Source organism: Mytilus trossulus, chromosome 11, assembly GCF_036588685.1.
Source record: "Mytilus trossulus isolate FHL-02 chromosome 11, PNRI_Mtr1.1.1.hap1, whole genome shotgun sequence".
Taxonomy (NCBI): Eukaryota; Metazoa; Mollusca; class Bivalvia; order Mytilida; family Mytilidae; genus Mytilus; species Mytilus trossulus.
Window position 1 is genome coordinate 7,297,863 of NC_086383.1, and position 23,546 is coordinate 7,321,408.

Consider the following 23,546-nt stretch of genomic DNA (forward strand, 5'->3'; position numbering starts at 1 on the left):
ACTGTAAATTTCAGAATGATTTTGCAGATTTTAATGGGGGCATGTCATTTCGGCATGATGAATCCCAACCCAATAGTCTTCACATTGATACTAGTGGTAGTGAAAATGAGACCAATTCTGTGGTTAATGGTCAAACAAACAATAGTGATAATTTTTTAGGGAATATTCATTCCAGAGGGAAATCAAAATGTCAAACACAAGCAAGGAAAAGATTTCACGAGAAATCGGAGCAAATATATATACCCCCAAGAAAGCAAATGAAACAAGTACCGCCGAGGTTCCAACGTCTTCAACAGGAAAAGTTGGGTTGCACACAGAGAGACAATTTAATGATGCCCACAATGGGTCAATCCACAAAAATGTAGGAAAGGATATACATGTACAAGAGCCTCATGAAAATGAAATAAGTATAGATAGCGTGCTGAACATTTTATCTTTTAACATTGAAGGTTTTTTATCTAATAATATGTATCTATCTATGCTAGAGAAAAGAGCTGATATCATTATGCTACAGGAACATTGGTTACATAATAGGGAAAAACAAGCTTTACAGGAATTTTTAACTGACTTTTTATGTCTTGTAAAATGCTTTGATGATGATAAGACAAGTGAACCAATTGAAAGGAGGAGGGGGCATGCTGGGGTTGCAATTTGTGTTAACAAAAAATTACAAAATCTTGTTGAACTTTTACCGGATGGATGTAATAGAGTAATAGCTATCCGTCTCAACATAAAACAGCCACTCGTGCTAATATGTGTCTATATGCCAACTAGAGGTGGAAATATCACTATTGAAGATTTTAAATCTGTACTAGATGAGCTAAGTGAAATTATAGAAAAATATCTATCTACTTCTGATATAATTATAGGAGGTGACATGAATGCCTCACTGCATAGAAATGAGCGTAAAATACCTCGTGACATTGTCTTTGATGAATTCTTAAAATCAAATGGACTGTCTATACCTTCCACTTGCAAAACGCAGAGTACGTTTTTTCACTTCAATAATAGAGATGAATCTCAAATTGACTATTTTGTTGAAACTAGTGCAATGGTCAAGAAATATTTGTCATTTAACCGTGAATTTCAAAATCTATCCACTCATGATCCAATTATGATTTCAATTAACTGTTGTATTGATAGGATGGATATAAGCACTAGCGATCCTAGACCTTTACGTATAAAATGGGATAAAATTGATAAACAAAAATATGAAAATTTACTACAAGAGAGATTAACTGAATTTAATGATGTGGCTGTGGTTGAAACTGCTGAAAATATAGAGAACATTTTAACAAAATTTTCTGATATTATTGTGACTACTGCTGAAAGTCTATGCCCAAAAAGGAAAAAACAATTTAAGAGAAAAAGGGATTGGACCCCAGAAATGACTGAAATTGTTAAGGAGGGTAAATTTCACTATTGGAAATGGAAAAATGAAGGTAATAAAGATAATAAATCTAGCATTAACTATATTCGAATGAAAGTGCAAAAGAAAAAACTTCGTTCTGCCCAAAGACGATTGGCTGCTGAGAAAAGAGAAAATACGTATACCAAAATTATGGAATTAAATGAGAGTAATGATAAACAATTTTTCGCATTAGTAAATAAGCAGAGAAACTCGAGGCCATCCACTACTTCAATTTTGAAGGTTAATAATAGACTGTATAATAATTCAGCCTCCATTCTGGGAGCTTGGGCTGAATACTTTGAAGATTTGGCCTCACCATCTGTGCAAGATAGATTCGATAGTAAATTTTTTAATTTGGTTAATAATGACATTGAAATATTAACTGATATTTTCTTAAGTACAAGAGAACCGATTCAGGAAGTGACTGAGTACGAATTAAACAAATGTATTTTATCTTTTAAAAATGGAAAAGCTCCAGATGTTGATAAATTCACTATAGAACACTTGAAATATGGAGGACAGACAGTTATAAATATACTAACTAAATTGATAAACTTAATTTTTAAAACTGTTGCTGTCCCAAATAATTTAAAAATTGGGATAGGATGCCCTCTGTTTAAAAATGGAGGAAAACCAAAAGAAGATCCAAATTCATATAGACGTATAACTATAACTAGTGCTATTGGAAAAACTATAGAAAAGCTACATTTATCCCGTAACAAAAGCTCCATTAAAAATCAGCAAAGTAGATTACAAAAAGGGTTCACTGAAGGGGAATCCCCTACTGTAGCGGGGCTGGTTGTAACTGAATTAAGAATAGAAGCTAAAGAAAAACGCTTACCCATATATATTGGATTAACTGATGCTAAAAAAGCGTTTGATATAGTATGGCATGCTGGCCTTTTTAGAGAAATGCATAAAATGAACATATCTGGAGATAATTGGTTATTACTTAGGGCCTGGTATGAAGACTTAACTACAAAAGTAAAATGGGAAGGAAATTATTCACGTGGGTTTAAAGAAAAACAAGGCGTTCGTCAAGGAGGAGTTTGGTCTCCAACTGCGTATAAAGTTTTTATCAACTCTTTACTGAAAATTTATGAGGAAAACAAAATTGGATCGTACATAGGTTCAATATACTGTGGTGCTCCAACTGTAGCAGACGATGTTACTTTGATAGCTAATGATCCATATGATCTACAATCTATGATCAATATTCAAATGGACCATGCAAATAAATTTAGATATACGATTAGTGAACAGAAATCTTGTGTATTGAAAATAGGAGACAAGTCAGAACATTCCTGGTATATGAATGACCAAAAGTTAAATACACCAATTAATGCTACCCACTTAGGAATAAAAAGGGACATAAATTCTAAATTTGGAGTTAAAGAAGTTGTACCAGATAGAATACAAACTGCTCGTAAAACAGTGTATGCATTGATGGGCGCTGGTCTCTATGGCCTGAATGGGATAAATCCGAAGGTCTCAGTTCATATGATAAAGTGCTTTGTCACTCCGAGGCTACTGTACGGCCTGGATATTATTCGATTAACAAAAACTGATATAGCAAAACTATCTGTTTATTATATACAATTGTTGAAACAAATCCAGCATCTGCCGTCACGCACTGCGAATTCTGCTGTTTTAGTCTTGACTGGTCAGCTTCCTATAGAATCTGAAATTCACAAAAAAATGCTTTCCCTATTTCGTAACATTGCAGATAATCACGGGTCAGTTGAACGCAGTATCGCTCAAAGACAGCTTGCTTTGAAAACAAGAGACTCTGAAAGCTGGTTTATTCAAATTATAAAATTAACAGAAATGTATGAATTACCATCCCCTATAGAGGTAATGGACTTAGTCCCTGAAAAGCATATTTGGAAAAAATTGGTTTATAACGCAGTGAATGACTATTGGAAAAACATTTTAATTCTTGAAGCTAGGACAAAAGTATCTATGAAAATGTTAAATGTTGATAACTTTAAAGTTGGTGTAGTTCATAATATTTGGGAGAGTTGTGGTTCAGAACTTTTATCCGTTAAAAGAGCATGTGTCAAAGCCAAAATAATAAGTGGGACTTACACTCTTCAAGCTGATCGAGCAAAATTTAATGGAAATAGAACAAGTTCTTTATGCCCTCTGTGTTTTAAACAATCTGAAGACTTAATACACTTCCTTATAAAATGTAACTCTTTGGAAGGAGTGAGAAGGAAATTCATTATGCTACTAAGAAATCTACTAAATGATAAGATAAATGCTCTTCTTGTGGATGACTTATTTAACTTTGAAGATAATATATTACAATTAATAGTGGACTGTACAAAATTCCAGTTTTTAAAACAATTATGGACAACTATTGAGCGCCTGTCAAGCAGCTTATGTTTTGGTCTACATCAGAAGAGAACTAGTTTGTTACTATAAAGACTGTTCATATAGTTTCCCAAGTTAAAGAGACATATATAGTGAAATTTATTTTTTGAGTGTGGTATAGATGAATATGATAAGTTAAGATTTAAACTGATTGTTAAAGTTAAGTGGTCTTTTTAACGCTTTATGATCAGTAATAACTTTACATATTATCTTTAGATTTTAAATGTTTATTTGGCGCTAAGTCTTAAGTACAAATAACAATGTAAGGGTTCATTACCTTAAGTCTATGAATAATCTTATTCTGTAATAAGGCTCTCTGATTAGGGGTATATACTATGTGTAAGTGTAAGGGTTAGGACTTACAGTTTGCATTTGATGAGTATGTTTAAGTATAAGGATTGTGAATTAGACATTTGCTGAGCTGAGCAAGTTTCACAGTCTATGTGAATGGTGGATAGATGTGATGTATATATATTCTATTGATGAGGAGAGAGACTCGAGTGAGATAAAGGACAAAATAACAATGGACGAATCTATCAAGTTTTAGATTTTAAAATATGACTGTATATACAGTTTGAATACTTTTAAATAAGTGTGGTGGCGGTGTATATAAGTGTATAAAGAAGAAGTTTTAATCCAATAGTGAACATAAGGGATTCTACACTTCAAGAGGATATTCCGACTGAAGTGGTTCATCTGATAAAGGTGGAAAGTACAGAATAGGTAACAGGTAACAGGTAGGTGGCGTATTTATTAATATTAGAAAATGATTTTTTTTAATATTAAAAAATCAAGCTGAATATTTAATTTTAAAAAATAGATCCTATTTATTAATATCAAAAAATCATTTTTTAATATTAATAAATCAAGCTGAATATTCAATATTAAAAAATAGATCCTATTAATTAATATTAATAAATAATTTTTTTATATCAAAAAATCAAGCTGAATATTCAATATTAAATATTCATTTTTTAATATTAAAAAATAAGACCATTTATTAATATTAGAAAATTATTTTTTAATATTAAAAAATGATTTTCGAATATCAAAAAATGATTTTTGAATATCAAAAAATGAAAACCTTTTTATTAATATTAAAAATTCGATTTATTAATATTAATATCAATTTTCCTTGTTTCATGGGTACAATGAACCAAACATTTAGATGTTCAATGAATGATAAATTCTGTTAAGGTTTGTATGCACAATTTGACAAAACCACAAAATCTAATATCCACAAAAAAAGCAAGTCTTCCTCAGTTCACAAAAAATTGGTACAGATGAAAATAAATGAATCTAAGTTTTTTTATCAAATAAGTATTTATTTCTTTTTTCCAGCTGTGAGAGATAGTTGTAGGTACATCCATGATCAGGAGTGGTTAAAGACAGGAGAGTTGGCTCAGTTTAACTTTTTACCACATAAGATGAGAGATGACAATAAGTGCAGGGCTCATCAAGCAACTCACAGCCTGGTAGCTGACACACTTAACATCAGTAGTGTAATGCATTGTGTGAAACAGAAAATACTGGCTTTAGAGTAGGTTTAAACCTGATTGACACACTACACATGTTATACATGATGTTAAATGGATAAAAATTAGTGATTTCTAGCTTGCTGAACTCTAGATGTTTTTCAACTTGTTTTATTGTGGATTTTTTTCTTCATTATTAGATAAAAGTTTGAAAACTTTTAATTTTGTTTCTTTATTTATTTGTGATCAAGATTAAAAAATGTGTAATTTTGTAGAGACAAAAATCATCCAGAATATAAATTATGGAAGAAAAACTGGGATGAGGAACCTGAAGACATAATAGCAGACGAACATGAAAGTGTTACCATGGAAATGGATGATGAAAAATGTGAAAATCTGGACCATTTAGAAAGTGCTGCAATGGTGAACTCTGAACGAGGCAAAACATCAGAAAATTCTATAAAGTCTGGCTGTCCAAGGGATAAAAATGCTGAGATCAGAGGTGGTAAGCAAAAAAAGAATATCAAAAAATAAAACCTATTTATTGATATAAAAAAATGACGATTTGTTAATATTAAAAAATATTTATTTATATTAAAAATTCGATTTATTAATATTAAAATATAATATTTAATATCAATAAATGATTTATTAATATTAATAAAGAGGGAATAAATTCCACAACGGCTTGCCATATCTTTCAAAACAAACTATATTAATTTATATGATTTGATTTTGTTTTGATGTAAAGGACATCTAAAATTTAAACCCACTCCGGATATATATATATATATATATCGGATCCAGTTAAAACATATTTTGTAACATGAATGGTAAATTTTCCTTTGATCTTCTAGTGAGTTAATTCGGTTATTTTTAGAGGAGTGCGTTAACTGAATGAATTTTAGTTATTTCACTCTAAAATCTCGTCGTTGAGGATTCTCGTTTGAATAGCATAGCATGGGAGGAGCTTAAAACAGTGCATAAACTTCCATTTCAAAAGTTGTTAGAGGGAGGTAAAGGGTTATTTTCGTGCAACGTGAATAACCGGTTTTTTTTTCACGTTCAACGTGTTTTGACTTTTTTATTTGACGTTCAGTCGTGCAAGACGGGTGTCTCGTTCAACGTGTTCTGCTTAATATTTAATTTTACGTGCATCGTGATTTTCAAAGTCTTATATTGCGTGCTCGGTATTTTTCAAATAAAATTCAAACACTTGGCAGAGATCGTCAAGAAATACTTTTTTTAAAAGCCGTAAACCAATTATATCATAAATGTGTATACTAAATCGGGAATACAAGTAAAACAAAGAGTTTTAAAATATATACAAGAAGACAGTGACTCAGTCAATAAAAGGTTCACATAAACCCCTCCCCCTTTACCACCCTCTTGTTAATGCACAGTCTAGCTCCGCGGCCTCCTTGTGATAGTATTAGGGAACAACCATTTAATTTCAAGGGGGCTATGGTTTAATGTCTTGAGTCGGAAATTTGTTTTACGCACAAAGCGCTATCAATCTTATTAAATCTAATCTCAAATTATGTTTTTCAATATTTAAAACTATACGATATTTTCGGCTCTTCCTTGACACCGGCATGATTGGCGGGTATGGTCTTGACTCGGGAAACGATGGGTCATAATTTTGCGAGATTTTATATAAAAATGATCCTCCTTTTTAATAACAGCCTATATTAAAATGCATTTACGTTTGATAACTGTATATTGATTTGGGGTATGATCTACATATCATATATAAATATGCTATTGAGAATCTTACATTATTAATGGTCAATTATTTAAGTTAGTTAAAATGTCATTCCCTCAGTGAAAGATTTCTCATAGTCAAATTGGGGATAAGAATATCTTTTTAGAAAAAAACATCTTACCCCTCAAATAGAAATTGCTATACATTTTCCTACAGTTGCTTGGATACATGTTTTATCATGTCAAAATTAATAATAGTCTACAAAAATATATTGCTTGGTAATTTTCTTAATTTCATAAATTTCTATTTCCGTGTATTGAAAATTCTTCAAATATTTGTTCCTGGACCTTGCACGCATTTAACACGCACCCTTTGCAATCAATTCAACGATCTTTCCCCAGTTTTGGGGAGTTAAAAAATATTTTGATTTACCTTTATAATTGGTATTAGGGATGAGTTTCCTTTTTATCACAACGTCCTTAGAAACTACACGTCTTTTTCGGATTTGAGGGCAGATAAACAGAGAATAAAATTTTGCATTACCCCGCCATCCCATCCCCTTTTTCAAGAATTTTTGGGAAGAAAAAATATTCAATAACACATAAATGACTATCAAGTATGAATCACACGGCAACAATTCTTTTAATTTTAAACGTACCTTTATCGGACAAACAAATCCAACTGACATCTGCTGCAAGTGTAATCGGATATAGTATCACGCCACTATTTGATTGACATATTGAAAAGTTGCAGTAAAGCTTTATTGGTCCGGGTTTAACCTTTGATATGTGTCATAGTCCATTAATGTTACAAATCATATATAGACACGCATTACTCATTAACATATTTAATCCACTCAAATCTGCGCTTTTCGTGAATTCAATAAGTTAATTCGTAAAAGGCGTGCTATATATATAACACTTGGCGAGCGCTCGAAGCTCGGATTTCTTCTAACAAAATCTGGGATTAATTATTGCGTTTGAGACAATATCTAAAAAGTCTAATTTCCATGTTCCATCTTTCACCAGCAATTATTATTTTTATCTAACCATCTTTTGGGAAAATTTTAAGTTTCAGTATAAACTAGAGTATATAATTCACCTGAGACAACTATAGTCTCAGAATGCACCAACTATTGCCATTTAAACACTCTTTCTTATATTTCTTCCAATAAAATATTATAATTTGAGTGTTCAACCCCCAAAAACTTGTTGTCCGGTGTTGTTTTCTGAAAACTGAATCATTCAAAGAATATTCAAATTAAGTAAACAGGCTTCCGATTTTTACAAATATGATAGATCATATAGAAAACTTGTCCCGTACTGGTCTGATTTTATTATAACTAAAGCATGTGATAAAACTTTGCATTTTTAAGGGACTTTTAGATGTTGTGCCAAGGGGTAATTTCCCTTCTGTTACCAGTGGGTTTTTTTTCACCTGACTGTGGAAATGTTTCAAAGACCAAGATTTGATTCTTGTAATGCAACGAGAAGAGCATCATTTCCGGAATGAATACTAGCGATTGCCAGCCAGTTCGGACATTTGAACTCCCAAAATATCAGAATATAGAGAAGAACAATTTCGTTGTTCTCTCCAGTTACAGCCTTTTTTGTACCTTCTGAGAATATTTCATTGTCAGCAGTATAACAGTACAATGTGTTTTTTATAGTATATTATTAAATTGATATGTAGATGGAAGTAAACTTCCACACAATTCGAATAAAAGGACAAAAAGCACTTTTTAATTCCTTTCTGTTATGTTCTGTCATGTTACCAGATAAAAAGTAACAGCATAACCATAATCAGTAACAGGGAGGATGCTAAAGACAATTTCACTGATGAATCACAAAGTGTATCTACTATATGCCAACCATTTCATTTAACATAAGTTATGAACATCATACTAATTAAATCTCAACATAATATACAGTATATTGAATGAAAAGACAGTTTATTTTTAACTTTTGATAACAGCAGAGAACATTGTGCAATTCTTGTATAGTAGGTGGTAACAGAAAGGAATTTATTTTAGAATTTTTCATTACCTAGGCAGATTTTCCATCTTGCAAATTCAGTTTCAGAAGAGAAATGACATTGTTTGCTGATATCTTCCAATTGTTACCAATTTGAAATGATATATTTTTCTTAAACTATTAAATAAAGCAATTCGTTTGAAAAATTAATTCCTTCCTGTTACCAACACTGTCCTGTTACTTGTCCTGTTACTCAAAATTCTTTCATGTTACCGACATACCGGACAATATTTTATTTCTTAACTTTTTGTATTGAAAATGCTAAAATAACTAATTGGCATTTCATGAACTATTGCAGGATATACTAGTAAAGCACACATAGTATCTTTAACTTACCCCTTATTCCAATTAGAAACTTTTTAAAATTGATTCACTTTGGTAACAGGAAAGAACTAGAATTGAATTTGTTTGTACCATTTTTAAAATTGCAATTATTACCACATTTAGCCATTGTTTGAATTACAGACAACAGTTACTAGATCATGTGTGTTCTTCGATTTGAGCTATTAAAATACCAGTTCGAAAGACATTTTTTGTTTGTTTCTCCTATTGCCAAAATTTAAACATTTTCAGATAATGTCTCATATAATGTTCAAAACTTTAACCGGCCAAATAACACATAAACTACATACAATTGTATAAAAGAAACTCTGAAGCAATTGTGGCTTTAATAGAGAAAAGAAGAGCCGCTTGAAGCAGAAAAAAAAAACTGAGAAAAATTACTTCCTGACTGTAGGCAGAAAATTTCCCAAATATAATTGACGAAGACCTAATACAAGGACTCATTTTTTTATGTTATAGTTTTAAATCGGATTTGCCTTGTTTCATTCCATAGTCAAGTTTTTTTATGTAACTTCTGTCGAATAAATACTCTTTTTTTTCTAGTGTAAAACATTCATGGTGTAAAGAAACTCATCATAGATACCAGGACTAAATTTATGTATACGCCAGACGAGCGTTTCGTCTACAAAAGACTCATCAGTGACGCTCGAATCCAAAAAAGTTATAAAAAAGTACGAATTTGAAGAGCATTGAGATAAAAAAAAACTCCTAAAAATACAGCTAAGGTAATATATGCCTGCGGTAGAAAAGCCTTAGTATTTCAAAAAACTTAAAATTTTGTAAACAGTTAATTTATAAATATAACAATATCAATGATAATGTACATATACATATGTCTACTTATTACTTGCTTCTTTAATTTATTTTCAGCCGTTTTATTTGGATATTTAAAAATTTCGGTTTCAGTGCCACTATTCGCGTCAACCTTGTAAGGTGGATTTGTCAAACTATAGGATATGCCGTCACTATTCGTGTGTTTTGTCCACTTTAAAGGGTAGAATTGTCCAACAATAAGGTATGCCTTTACTCAGTATATGTTTCTCTTGGTCTCTTTTCGAGGAAAGAATGGTCTAACAATAAAGTATGACATCACTTTTCGTGTCTCTTTGTCTATATTCGAAGGAATAAGGGTCCAGCAATCGTGTATGATATCACTATTCGTGTTAATCTTGGAGTGTGAATTTATCCACCTATAGGATATGTTGTTACTATTCGAGTGTCTTTATCCACTTTCGAGGGTCGAATGGCTCAACAATTAGGTATGGTGTCACTACTCGCGTACACATTGGGGGGTTGATTTGTTTAACTACAGAGTATGCCATCACTATTTGTGACTCTTTGTCTGTTTTCGAGGGTAGAATTATTGTCTAACAATAAGGTATGCAGTCACTATTCGAGTGTCTTTATCTACTTTGATTCGAGGATAGGTGGTGTAAAACTGAGTTATGGCGTCACTATTCGTGTGTCTTTTCTACTTTTGTGGGTAGAATGGTTTAAAAATTAAATCGTGTGTCTTTGTTATTTTTCGAGGGAATAATGGTCTAACAATTAGGCAAGGCGTCACTATCCGTGTCTTTGTCCACTTTCAAGGGTATAATGGTCCAACAATAAGGTATGCCGTCACTTTCCGTGTATCTTTCTCTACTTTTTTGGATAGAATGGTTCAAAAATTAAGGTATGGGGTCACTATCGCAACTATGTGTCCACTTTCTAGGGAATAATGGTTCAACAATAAGATGTGGTGTTATTATTCGCGTCCATCTGTAACAGTGGATTTTTCTAACGGACGCCTAACGGATGAAAATAAAAGTTGTCCGTTTGGAGTCCGTTGATGTAATGACCGAATAAAACGGACGTGTAACGAATGCATAACGGACACACAACGGATATGCAACGTACGAGAAACGGAAACGTACCGGACAGAACGGATGTTGAATGTACATCCAACGGACGAGTACCGCATAAAACGGACACCTAACGGAAGCGTACCGGATAAAACGGATGAACAAGATATACGGGAAAATTAAAAGTAACAATAATAATACATGTAAATCGCATAAATATTCAAAATGTTTCTGTGTAACTGGTTTTGGTTTGTTCTTCAAAATGCCACCAAAGGGCAGTGTCTGGTCTGAATAAGAGCTGCTTGATTGTAAAGACGTGCCTTTACTCTAAGATCGATTATGAATAATAAGAATTCATGAACCTTAAGAATTCTGACATACCAATAATTGGCATTTCTGACGCGAAATTTTCAATTGGCATTTATCCGTTTCAGATCCGTTCATCATCCGTTTTATCCGTTTTACGTCCGGTAGAAGTCCGTTTCTCATTCGTTCAACATTCGTTTTATCCATAAAACGTCCGGTAGAAGTTCGTATGGGAATTTATCTTCCAGACTTCCAACGGATGTATAACGGACACGTAACGGATACAAAACGGAAACGAAACGGACGAGTACCGTAAAAAACGGACGCCTAACGGACGTTCAACGGACATTTTATCCGTTGGACGTCCGTTCAAACTTTTGAACATGCTCAAAATTTTCCACCGGACAGAACGGACGTCGACGGATAAAACGTATGCTTAACGGACATGCAACGGATTTATCAATTAGGTATGGCATCACTATTCGTGACTCTTATTCCACTTTCGAGTGTATCATGGTTCAACAATAAGTTACGGCGTCACTATTCGTGTCCATTAAGGAGAGTGAATTTGTCCAACTGTAGAGTATGCCGTCACTATTCGTGTGTCTTTTTCCACTTTCGTGGGTGGATAGTCCAACAATAAGTTATGGCATCACTATTCGTGGCTCTTTGTCACCTTTCGAGGGTATCATGGTCCAACAATAAGGTATGCCGTCACTTTCCGTGTATCTTCTCTACTTTTTAGGATATAATGGTCTAAAAAATAAGGTATGGGGTCACTATTTTCGACTATTTGTCGACTTTCTAGGAAAGAATGGTCTAACAAAAAGGTATGGCGTCAATATTCGTGTCCATTAAGGAGAGTGAATTTGTCCAACCCTAGAGTATGTCGTTACTATTCATGTGCCTTTTTCACTTTCGAGGGTATTAGGATCCAACAATTAGGTATGTCGTCACTATTCGTGTGTCTTTTTCTACTTTTTAGGTTATAAAAAATAAGATATGGGGTTACTATTCGCGACTATTTGTCGACTTTCTAGGGAAGAATGGTCCAACAATAAGGTATGGCGCTACTATTCGCGTCCATCTAGGAGGATGGATTTGCCAGACTCTAGGATATGACCTCACTTTAGGTGTGTCTTTGTCCACTTTCGAGGGCAGAATGGTCTAACAATAAGGTATGGCGTCAATATTCGTGTCCATTAAGGAGAGTGAATTTGTCCAACCCTAGAGTATGTCGTTACTATTCATGTGCCTTTTTTCACTTTCGAGGGTATTATGGTCCAACAATTAGGTATGTCGTCACTATTCGTGTGTCTTTTTCTTCTTTCGAGGGTATTATTGTCCAACAATAAAGTATGGCGTCACTATTCGTGTGTGTTTTTTCTATTTTCGAGAGTTTCATGGTCCAACAATAAGATATGGCGTCACTATTCGTGTATCTTTTTCTACTTTCGAGGGTATTATGGTCCAACAATAAGGTAAGGCGTCAATATTCGTGTCCATTAAGGGGAGTGAATTTGTCCAACCCTAGAGTATGTCGTTACTATTCATGTGCCTTTTTTCACTTTCGAGGGTATTATGGTCCAACAATAAGGTATGGCGTCACTATTCGTGTGTCTTTTTCTACTTTCGAGAGTATCATGGTTCAACAATAAGGTATGACGTCACTATTCGTGAGTCTTTTTCTACTCTCGTTCGAGGGTATAATGATCCAACAATAAGGTATGGCGTCACATTTCGCGTCAACCTTGTTAGGTTGATTTGTCACACTATAGGATATGCCATCAATAAATAGTCTTTGTCCACTTTCGAGGGTAGAATGGTCTAACGGTATGGCGTTACTATTTAAGATCTATTTTACTATATAGTATGCTGTTACAATTCGTATCTTTTTTGTACACTTTTGAGGGTAGAATGGTCCAACAATAAGGTATGGCGTAATTTTTGGTGTCCTGTGTCTTGCTGTTGAAACGGATCTCTATTACTATTACACTATCATTAATGTGTTAACAATAATACGCAATAGTGTAGCTATCATGCTTTCGTAGTGATCAGCAGCTGAGAAATCATGTAACCCACCATTTTCATATATTTTGAATAACTAAAAAATTAAAACTTATCAAATAGTTTTGGACAAAGAATTGTTTTCTCTACTAGTATTTGATTGTGATATATAGATTTAACAAATATCAGATGACTTTACCTTTGTAGTTGTTATGTCATCCGAGAAGGAAAAAAATCTACATTTGATTTGTTACAGATACTTAAATTGCAATCATCAGTATTGTCATATATTTCATATTAATTTCACGTTCTTATCACATTTCATGATGCTTAAAAAGTGACATATTAAGTTAATGCGCCCTTTCTACCGCACATATTATAACAAGCGCTCGAGGTATACACTTCAATTATAATCTGTCTATGGTTTGCGTTGTAACATAAAACATAATGTTGGATGCACTGCGAATCTGGTTGGTTTATGTAGCGATGTTCACATAAAATGTCTCCATCTTATTCAACTTTGGTGCTTTTTCTTTTTTAATTTAACCTACAATAATTCTGCAAAAGAGTCAACTGTGGATAATTTTTTTTTAATCGTTGATTTCTATGTTTACAGTTCCGGCAGAGCTGTAGACTCTTACTATATCTATCTCATAGTCATTCACGATTAAGGGAGACATTTTAGAAACCATTTGAATCACACACTTTGCTTACAAGGATTTAACATAATTTTTGTTTCGGTGCTCATTGAATATTTACAAAAGGAATGCCAGCCTTTTTTTTTTTTTTCACCGATTCAGAATCTAATGCATCCTGGGTAATATTTTTAAAAATGTACACCAAAACGTCGTGATTGGTTAACAATTTCATAAACAATGGAAATGCAACCAATGAGGTGACGTTATTTTCATTTTGGGGTACAAACAAGGAAATTACCCATGAGTCTTCAGATTCTGAAGCGGCCAATTTGTGTATACTTACGACAAAACCACCAGAGGATCCCAATCTTTAGAATAGAAAGGTGTACCACTTGACAGATAAATATAATAGAGCGTTCTCAGATCCTAGTGAGTGGTCGAAGCGTGGACCCCGAACTTGTTTTAATCAGATCTGATTTTCTGCTGGAATAACTCATCGAAAATTGTTCACCTTCCGGAGCACCTGAGATCATCCCTAGTTTTTGGTGGGATTCGTGTTGCTTATTCTTTAGTGTTCTATGTTGTGTCATGTGTTCTATTGTTTGTCTATTTGTCTTCTTTCCTTTTTAGCCAGGCGTTGTCAGTTTATTTTCGATTTATGAGCTTGACTGTCCCTCTGGTATCTTTCGTCCCTCGTTTGTTCTGATTTTTAAAACTAATAATTCTATTTGTATACTATTAATTCATTCATACTAGAACACACCTTCGAAATCACGGTCATAAAGAGCGTGGAATGAAGAGAAGCGACACACAAAATGAGGTTTTCTTATATAAAAGTATAGAAGCTTACATAACCCAACAGTAGTTCACCTATGTTCAAATCTGATCAATCGATTAACCAAGAAAATAGGTAACAAAAATGGAAGTTGTATAAACTCCAAAATGAACAAGATTGAGTGTTACTACAGGTTAAGAGTATCCTGCATCACTCACCATGTGAATCCACACTGAATAAAAATGTTACAAAACAAGACACAGTTTTATGTAGACTGCAGATCCGTTCATCATCCGTTTTATCCGTTTTACGTCCGGTAGAAGTCCGTTTCTCATTCGTTCAACATCCGTTTTATCCGTAAAACGTCCGGTAGAAGTTCGTATGGGAATTTATCTTCCAGACTTCCAACGGATGTATAACGGACACGTAACGGATACAAAACGGAAACGAAACGGACGAGTACCGTAAAAAACGGACGCCTAACGGACGTTCAACGGACATTTAATCCGTTGGACGTCCGTTCAAACATTTGAACATGCTCAAAATTTTCCACCGGACAGAACGGACGTCGACGGATAAAACGTATGCTTAACGGACATGCAACGGATTTATCAATTAGGTATGGCATCACTATTCGTGACTCTTATTCCACTTTCGAGTGTATCATGGTTCAACAATAAGTTACGGCGTCACTATTCGTGTCCATTAAGGAGAGTGAATTTGTCCAACTGTAGAGTATGCCGTCACTATTCGTGTGTCTTTTTCCACTTTCGTGGGTGGATAGTCGAACAATAAGTTATGGCATCACTATTCGTGGCTTTTTGTCACCTTTCGAGGGTATCATGGTCCAACAATTAGGTATGCCGTCACTTTCCGTGTATCTTCTCTACTTTTTAGGATATAATGGTCTAAAAAATAAGGTATGGGGTCACTATTTTCGACTATTTGTCGACTTTCTAGGAAAGAATGGTCTAACAAAAAGGTTTGGCGTCAATATTCGTGTCCATTAAGGAGAGTGAATTTGTCCAACCGTAGAGTATGTCGTTACTATTCATGTGCCTTTTTCACTTTCGAGGGTATTAGGGTCCAACAATTAGGTATGTCGTCACTATTCGTGTGTCTTTTTCTACTTTCGAGGGTATGTTGGTCCAACAATAAGTTATGCCGTCACTTTCCGTGTATCTTCTCTACTTTTTAGGTTATAAAAAATAAGGTATGGGGTTACTATTCGCGACTATTTGTCGACTTTCTAGGGAAGAATGGTCCAACAATAAGGTATGGCGCTACTATTCGCGTCCATCTAGGAGGATGGATTTGCCAGACTCTAGGATATGACCTCACTTTAGGTGTGTCCTTGTCCACTTTCGAGGGCAGAATGGTCTAACAATAAGGTATGGCGTCAATATTCGTGTCCATTAAGGAGAGTGAATTTGTCCAACCCTAGAGTATGTCGTTACTATTCATGTGCCTTTTTTCACTTTCGAGGGTATTATGGTCCAACAATTAGGTATGTCGTCACTATTCGTGTGTCTTTTTCTTCTTTCGAGGGTATTATTGTCCAACAATAAAGTATGGCGTCACTATTCGTGTGTGTTTTTCTATTTTCGAGAGTTTCATGGTCCAACAATAAGATATGGCGTCACTATTCGTGTGTCTTTTTCTACTTTCGAGGGTATTATGGTCCAACAATAAGGTAAGGCGTCAATATTCGTGTCCATTAAGGGGAGTGAATTTGTCCAACCCTAGAGTATGTCGTTACTATTCATGTGCCTTTTTTTCACTTTCGAGGGTATTATGGTCCAACAATAAGGTATGGCGTCACTATTCGTGTGTCTTTTTCTACTTTCGAGAGTATCATGGTTCAACAATAAGGTATGACGTCACTATTCGTGAGTCTTTTTCTACTCTCGTTCGAGGGTATAATGATCCAACAATAAGGTATGGCGTCACATTTCGCGTCAACCTTGTTAGGTTGATTTGTCACACTATAGGATATGCCATCAATAAATAGTCTTTGTCCACTTTCGAGGGTAGAATGGTCTAACGGTATGGCGTTACTATTTAAGATCTATTTTACTATATAGTATGCCGTTACAATTCGTATCTTTTTTTGTACACTTTTGAGGGTAGAATGGTCCAACAATAAGGTATGGCGTAATTTTTGGTGTCCTGTGTCTTGCTGTTGAAACGGATCTCTATTACTATTACACTCTCATTAATGTGTTAACAATAATACGCAATAGTGTAGCTATCATGCTTTCGTAGTGATCAGCAGCTGAGAAATCATGTAACCCACCATTTTCATATATTTTGAATAACTAAAAAATTAAAACTTATCAAATAGTTTTGGACAAAGAATTGTTTTCTCTACTAGTATTTGATTGTGATATATAGATTTAACAAATATCAGATGACTTTACCTCTGTAGTTGTTATGTCATCCGAGAAGGAAAAAAATCTACATTTGATTTGTTACAGATATTTAAATTGCAATCATCAGTATTGTCATATATTTCATATTAATTTCACGTTCTTATCACATTTCATGATGCTTAAAAAGTGACATATTAAGTTGATGCGCCCTTTCTACCGCACATATTATAACAAGCGCTCGAGGTATACACTTCAATTATAATCTGTCTATGGTTTGCGTTGTAACATAAAACATAATGTTGGATGCACTGCGAATCTGGTTGGTTTATGTAGCGATGTTCACATAAAATGTCTCCATCTTATTCAACTTTGGTGCTTTTTCTTTTTTAATTTAACCTACAATAATTCTGCAAAAGAGTCAACTGTGGATAATTTTTTTTTAATCGTTGATTTCTATGTTTACAGTTCCGGCAGAGCTGTAGACTCTTACTATATCTATCTCATAGTCATTCACGATTAAGGGAGACATTTTAGAAACCATTTGAATCACACACTTTGCTTACAAGGATTTAACATAATTTTTGTTTCGGTGCTCATTGAATATTTACAAAAGGAATGCCAGCCTTTTTTTTTTTTCACCGATTCAGAATCTAATGCATCCTGGGTAATATTTTTAAAAATGTACACCAAAACGTCGTGATTGGTTAACAATTTCATAAACAATGGAAATGCAACCAATGAGGTGACGTTATTTTCATTTTGGGGTACAAACAAGGAAATTACCCATGAGTCTTCAGATTCTGAAGCGGCCAATTTGTGTATCCTTACGACAAAACCACCAGAGGATCCCAATCTTTAGAATAGAAAGGAGTACCACTTGACAGATAAATATAATAGAGCGTTCTCAGATCCTAGTGAGTGGTCGAAGCGTGGACCCCGAACTTGTTTTAATCAGATCTGATTTTCTGCTGGAATAACTCATCGAAAATTGTTCACCTTCCGGAGCACCTGAGATCATCCCTAGTTTTTGGTGGGATTCGTGTTGCTTATTCTTTAGTGTTCTATGTTGTGTCATGTGTTCTACTGTTTGTCTATTTGTCTTCTTTCATTTTTAGCCATGGCGTTGTCAGTTTATTTTCGATTTATGAGCTTGACTGTCCCTCTGGTATCTTTCGTCCCTCGTTTGTTCTGATTTTTAAAACTAATAATTCTATTTGTATACTATTAATTCATTCATACTAGAACACACCTTCGAAATCACGGTCATAAAGAGCGTGGAATGAAGAGAAGCGACACACAAAATGAGGTTTTTTTATATAAAAGTATAGAAGCTTACATAACCCAACAGTAGTTCACCTATGTTCAAATCTGATCAATCGATTAACTAAGAAAATAGGTAACAAAAATGGAAGTTGTATAAACTCCAAAATGAACAAGATTGAGTGTTACTACAGGTTAAGAGTATTCTGCATCACTCACCATGTGAATCCACATTGAATAAAAATGTTACAAAACAAGACACAGTTTTATGTAGACTTGCTACAATTCCCTTTCTATTATTTCTCTCTTACTAATTTATATGTTTACTGATCAGTGCCAGCCTACTGATTACCCTTGGAGAAACTTCCTCCTGCAGATGTCAGTATAATTGTAATCTCCTAGTTATAGCAGTAAAATTATTAAAGGGGCAAAATTGAAAAAAAAAGAGAAAAAACCATAATTAGGAATGGACATGTAGCATGTCTAAGTTTTATGGAACTTTTGCAAACTTGCAGATTTGACATGTCTTCAAAAGTATACAATCTTTTTTTTTTTTTTTTTTTTATCATTAAAACTAAGTTTTATTAACATATTTACATTTGTTAATATATACATCAAATACCGGTACCTTATCCCGGCCTCGTTAACATTAGTATAATACATCTAAAATTATGGTTAATATGTTAGTACACAAATTTTCTTAAATCCGGATATAATTCATGTCTTTGCCTGAATGATTTTCTAAACTAGTATCTTTGTTTACAAAGAAGGTAGATAACACGTGCAGTGCATATATATATGGAATATAAACTAATAAGTGCTTTTTATTCAAGGGAATGTTTCCAAAATATTTGTTTTGAAAGGATTATTGATATGCCGTTATCTTTTTCTGTTGTGAATATTCGATTGATATGCAAATGCATTTTGCCAAATATAACTACAGTAAAATCGGATGCTATTTTATCAATTGAAGGTAATTGTCATTTATGTCAGATTGTAGATTGTAACGTTATGTCTTGGATAACGTTAAACTGGTGGGGGAAAAAATATGAGTGGACATCAACAAAAAGAGACGAATAATATATAGTACAAGTAATAACCATGAAAACATAACAAATACATATAAAAACAACAGCTGACTGTTGTATGAAAATACAGTCAAATCTAAACTCACAATTTATATACACTATAATTTGCATGCACATACATAACCAGGTAGTTAGTTATACATGTGCTGTGCTTGAAGAAAAATTACAGTATAATCTCAATATTTCAAATCAAATATTTACATGTATATACATAAACATAAACAGGTAATTATACCTTTGCCATGTTTGAAGAAAATTACTGTATAATCTCTGTATTTGGGTGAATGAATCAGACATTCAGTTCATTAAATTGCTTTAATAGTCTGTCAATTTTATATCCTAAAAAGTTTCTTATTTCAATAAAAGTTCTGATCTCTTGTCTTAATATTTTGAGTGGTTGTATAACTTTTATTTTTTTGTCAGACATATAGTATACTTTATATATTGTGTAACTAATAATAGTTAAAAGTAAATTGAGTCCATAGTACTCTTTATCATGTATTTTATATCCAAAAGCTATGCTTTTTAGATTGATAACATGTCTTCCAATATTTAGTTTCTTAAGAATTTGTTGTACTTTTTCCCAGAATAATTCAAAATATGAACATTTGAGGAAGAAGTGTTCATAATTCTCTATTTGTTTACAGTGTAAGCAGGTGTCTGTTTCTACTATATGCCATTGTTTTAATAGTTGATTACAGGGAAGTATATGATGAAGTAATTTCCATCTAAATATTTTATATCTATTATCATCTAAAAATGTAAAGATAAATTTTAATGTTTCATATGCTAGATTAGTATTTTCTAGTGTAAAGTATGATTTCCATTTTAAAAAGCCAATAGGTGTTTGCATTTCCTTTGTTTCTAGTAAGAAGTTATAAATATCATGGTTATTTAGGGTTTGAATAGGCTTTTTGTTTATGATGTTCAGATTTTCTTTTATATTTATATTGACTTGTGTATGTTTAGAAGGTGAATTTTTGATGATATTGGTCCACTGTTTTGGAATAGCTTTCTTCAGTTTTGTGAGCTCAGCTATCCAGTTTTCCTTATTTTTTAGTTTACTTAGTATGATATCTGAGGATATATTTCCATCTTTATCTAATAAGTCGTTTATAACCAGAATGTTGCTTTGTATCCAGTTTTTAAACAGTAAACATTTATTGTTGATGTTAATATATTTATTGCCCCATATTATTTGTTTCCTTATTTCCCAAAACAATGTAGGCTTTTGTATAGTTTTTTCTTTTACTTTTATCCAGGTCTTTATTAACTGCATATAAAACTCTGGGATTTGTTTTATAATATTTTTTTCAATAATATTTATATTGGCTATATTCATCTTGAATATTAAAAAATTATCTCCTAACTTATTCAAAAAATATTTTGGAATTATCTTCCAATGTTGCTCATCATTTTCTTCAAACAATAATTGTTTTATCCATTTTAGTTGAATTGTTGAAATATAGGTATCTATACAAATCATTTTTAATCCCCCTTCCGTATAATTTTGAGACAAATTATCTCTTTTAATCATATCTCTTTTCCCATTCCATATATAGTTATATATCATAGTTTTGATGTTTTGTATAAAATCTTTTGGTAATATCATGTTGCTTGCTATATATGTTATATTTGGCAGTATTACAGACTTGACTACAGTTATTCTTCCTAGCATACTTAGCTTTCTTTTTGACCACATGTTTATAATTTTTTCAATTTTATCAGCTTGTTTTTGACAATTAAGTTTTTTACAGTTTTCTTTATTATAGCCAAAATAAATGCCCAAACTTTTTATAGGTTCTTTCGTCCAATTGATTCTTTCAAATTTATCTTTAGTATGTTTAAGTCTGCCTAGCCAAATTCCTTCTGTTTTATTTCTATTTAATTTTAATCCTGAGAATGAGCCAAATGTTTCTATTAAGTTCATGACTAAAGATATTTCCTTTTTGGATTTTAAAAATAAGGTTGTGTCGTCAGCCAGTTGACATATTTTTATACTACAGTCTTTTCCATTTAATTTAATTTGGAACCCTTTAATATTTTTCTCAGATCTAATTCTGCATGCTAATACCTCCACCGCTAGTACAAAAATCAAAGCGGACAACGGACATCCTTGTCGAATTCCGCGACAGATCTGAAAGGGGTTTGATATCCACCCATTATTTACAATGCACCCTGATATACCATTGTATATAGTCTCAACCCAGTGTATAAAATCTTTTTTAAATCCAAATTTTTTTAATGTTTGTATCATAAAAAACCATTCAATTGAATCAAAAGCTTTTGAAAAATCTAGAAATAAAATTGCTCCTTCAACATTGAAGTTTTCAGCATAGTCAATAACATCTTGTATTTGTCTTATATTAAAACCAATGTATCTATTTTTTACATAGCCTTTCTGGTCTGCATTAATAATATTGGGTAAAACTTTTTTTAGTCTTTGTGCAAGTGCATAAGCAAGAATTTTAACATCTACATTTAGTAAAGTTATTGGCCTATAGTTATCCAGAGATTTTGGATCATTCTTTTTAAAGATCAATGAAATTGCCCCCTTTTTTTGCGAATTTGTTAAACTTTTCTTTTTATATGACTCATTATATACTTTGGTTAATATCTTTTGAATTTGGGTCCAAAATTTTCTATAGAATTCTACTTTAAGACCATCTAAACCTGGTGCTTTATTAAGTTTCATTTTAAACACTGCTTCTGTAATTTCTTCTGATGTCACAAGCCCTTCTAAGCTATTACTGTCTTTATCTGAGAGTTTTTTTTCTATTTTAGTATTTTGAATATACTCTTTAGTATGTAATTTATCTGGATTTGATGATTTATATAGTTTTTCATAATATTTTACTTCCTCTTTTAAAATTTCTGTTTGGTCCGTTATAGTATTGCCTTTATCGTCATATAATTCTATTATACTTTTATTTATTTGTCTTGATTTTTCTAAATTCAAGAAAAAAGCAGTATTTTTTTCACCTTCTTCTATCCATTTTGCTCTTGACCTTATTTGAGCTCCTTTAGTTTTTTCAAGGTATAATTGATCTAATTGTTCAGATATATTATTTATCTTAGAAATTAATACAGAATTATTAGTACTTTCACTTTGGTCTAATTTAATATTTAGCTTATTAAGGTCGTTTTCAAAAGTTTGAATTTTATCTCTTTTTTGTTTTGCTTTTCTTTTGCACAAATCTAGACTAATGTCCCTTACTTCAGATTTAAAGTTATCCCACAGTATACCTATATTTTCTGTCGTTTTTTCCTTGTTTTCGTAATATTTTATTAGTTTTTCTATATTACAACAGTAGTCTCTATCGTTCAGTATTGATGAGTTTAATTTCCAGTATCCTTTTCCTCTGTTTACTTTTTGAGTTCTGATTTTTAATGAAATACCGTTATGGTCTGTTGATTTTAATATAATAGGCCTTATATCTGCTTTGACTATTTGTGCTTTACATTCCTTACTTACAAGGAAGAAGTCGATTCGAGTTGCTTCTAATCCTGATTTTCTACGCCATGTATATTGAATTTGTGTTGGGTTTTTATCTCTCCATATATCTATAAATTTGAAATATTTTATGAGCATTTTAAGCCCGTGAACTGGTTTGTCAAATTTGTTTTTTGTTTTTTTATTTTTTGTATCATTAATTTTTAGAATGTCATTAAAATCTCCTCCCATTATAATTTGGCCTAAGCTATGTTCTTGAGTCCAGTCTTTTACTTTTTTAAAGAAAGCATTTCTTTTTTTTGCTATATTTGGTGCATATATATTTATAAGAGAATAGACATTATCTCCTAGTTCAACATTAATTAATAGATAACGTCCCTCCTGATCTTTAAATTCATTTATAATGTTATATTTTGTTTGTTTTGTGAACCAAATTGCTACACCCCTTGATGCGCTACTA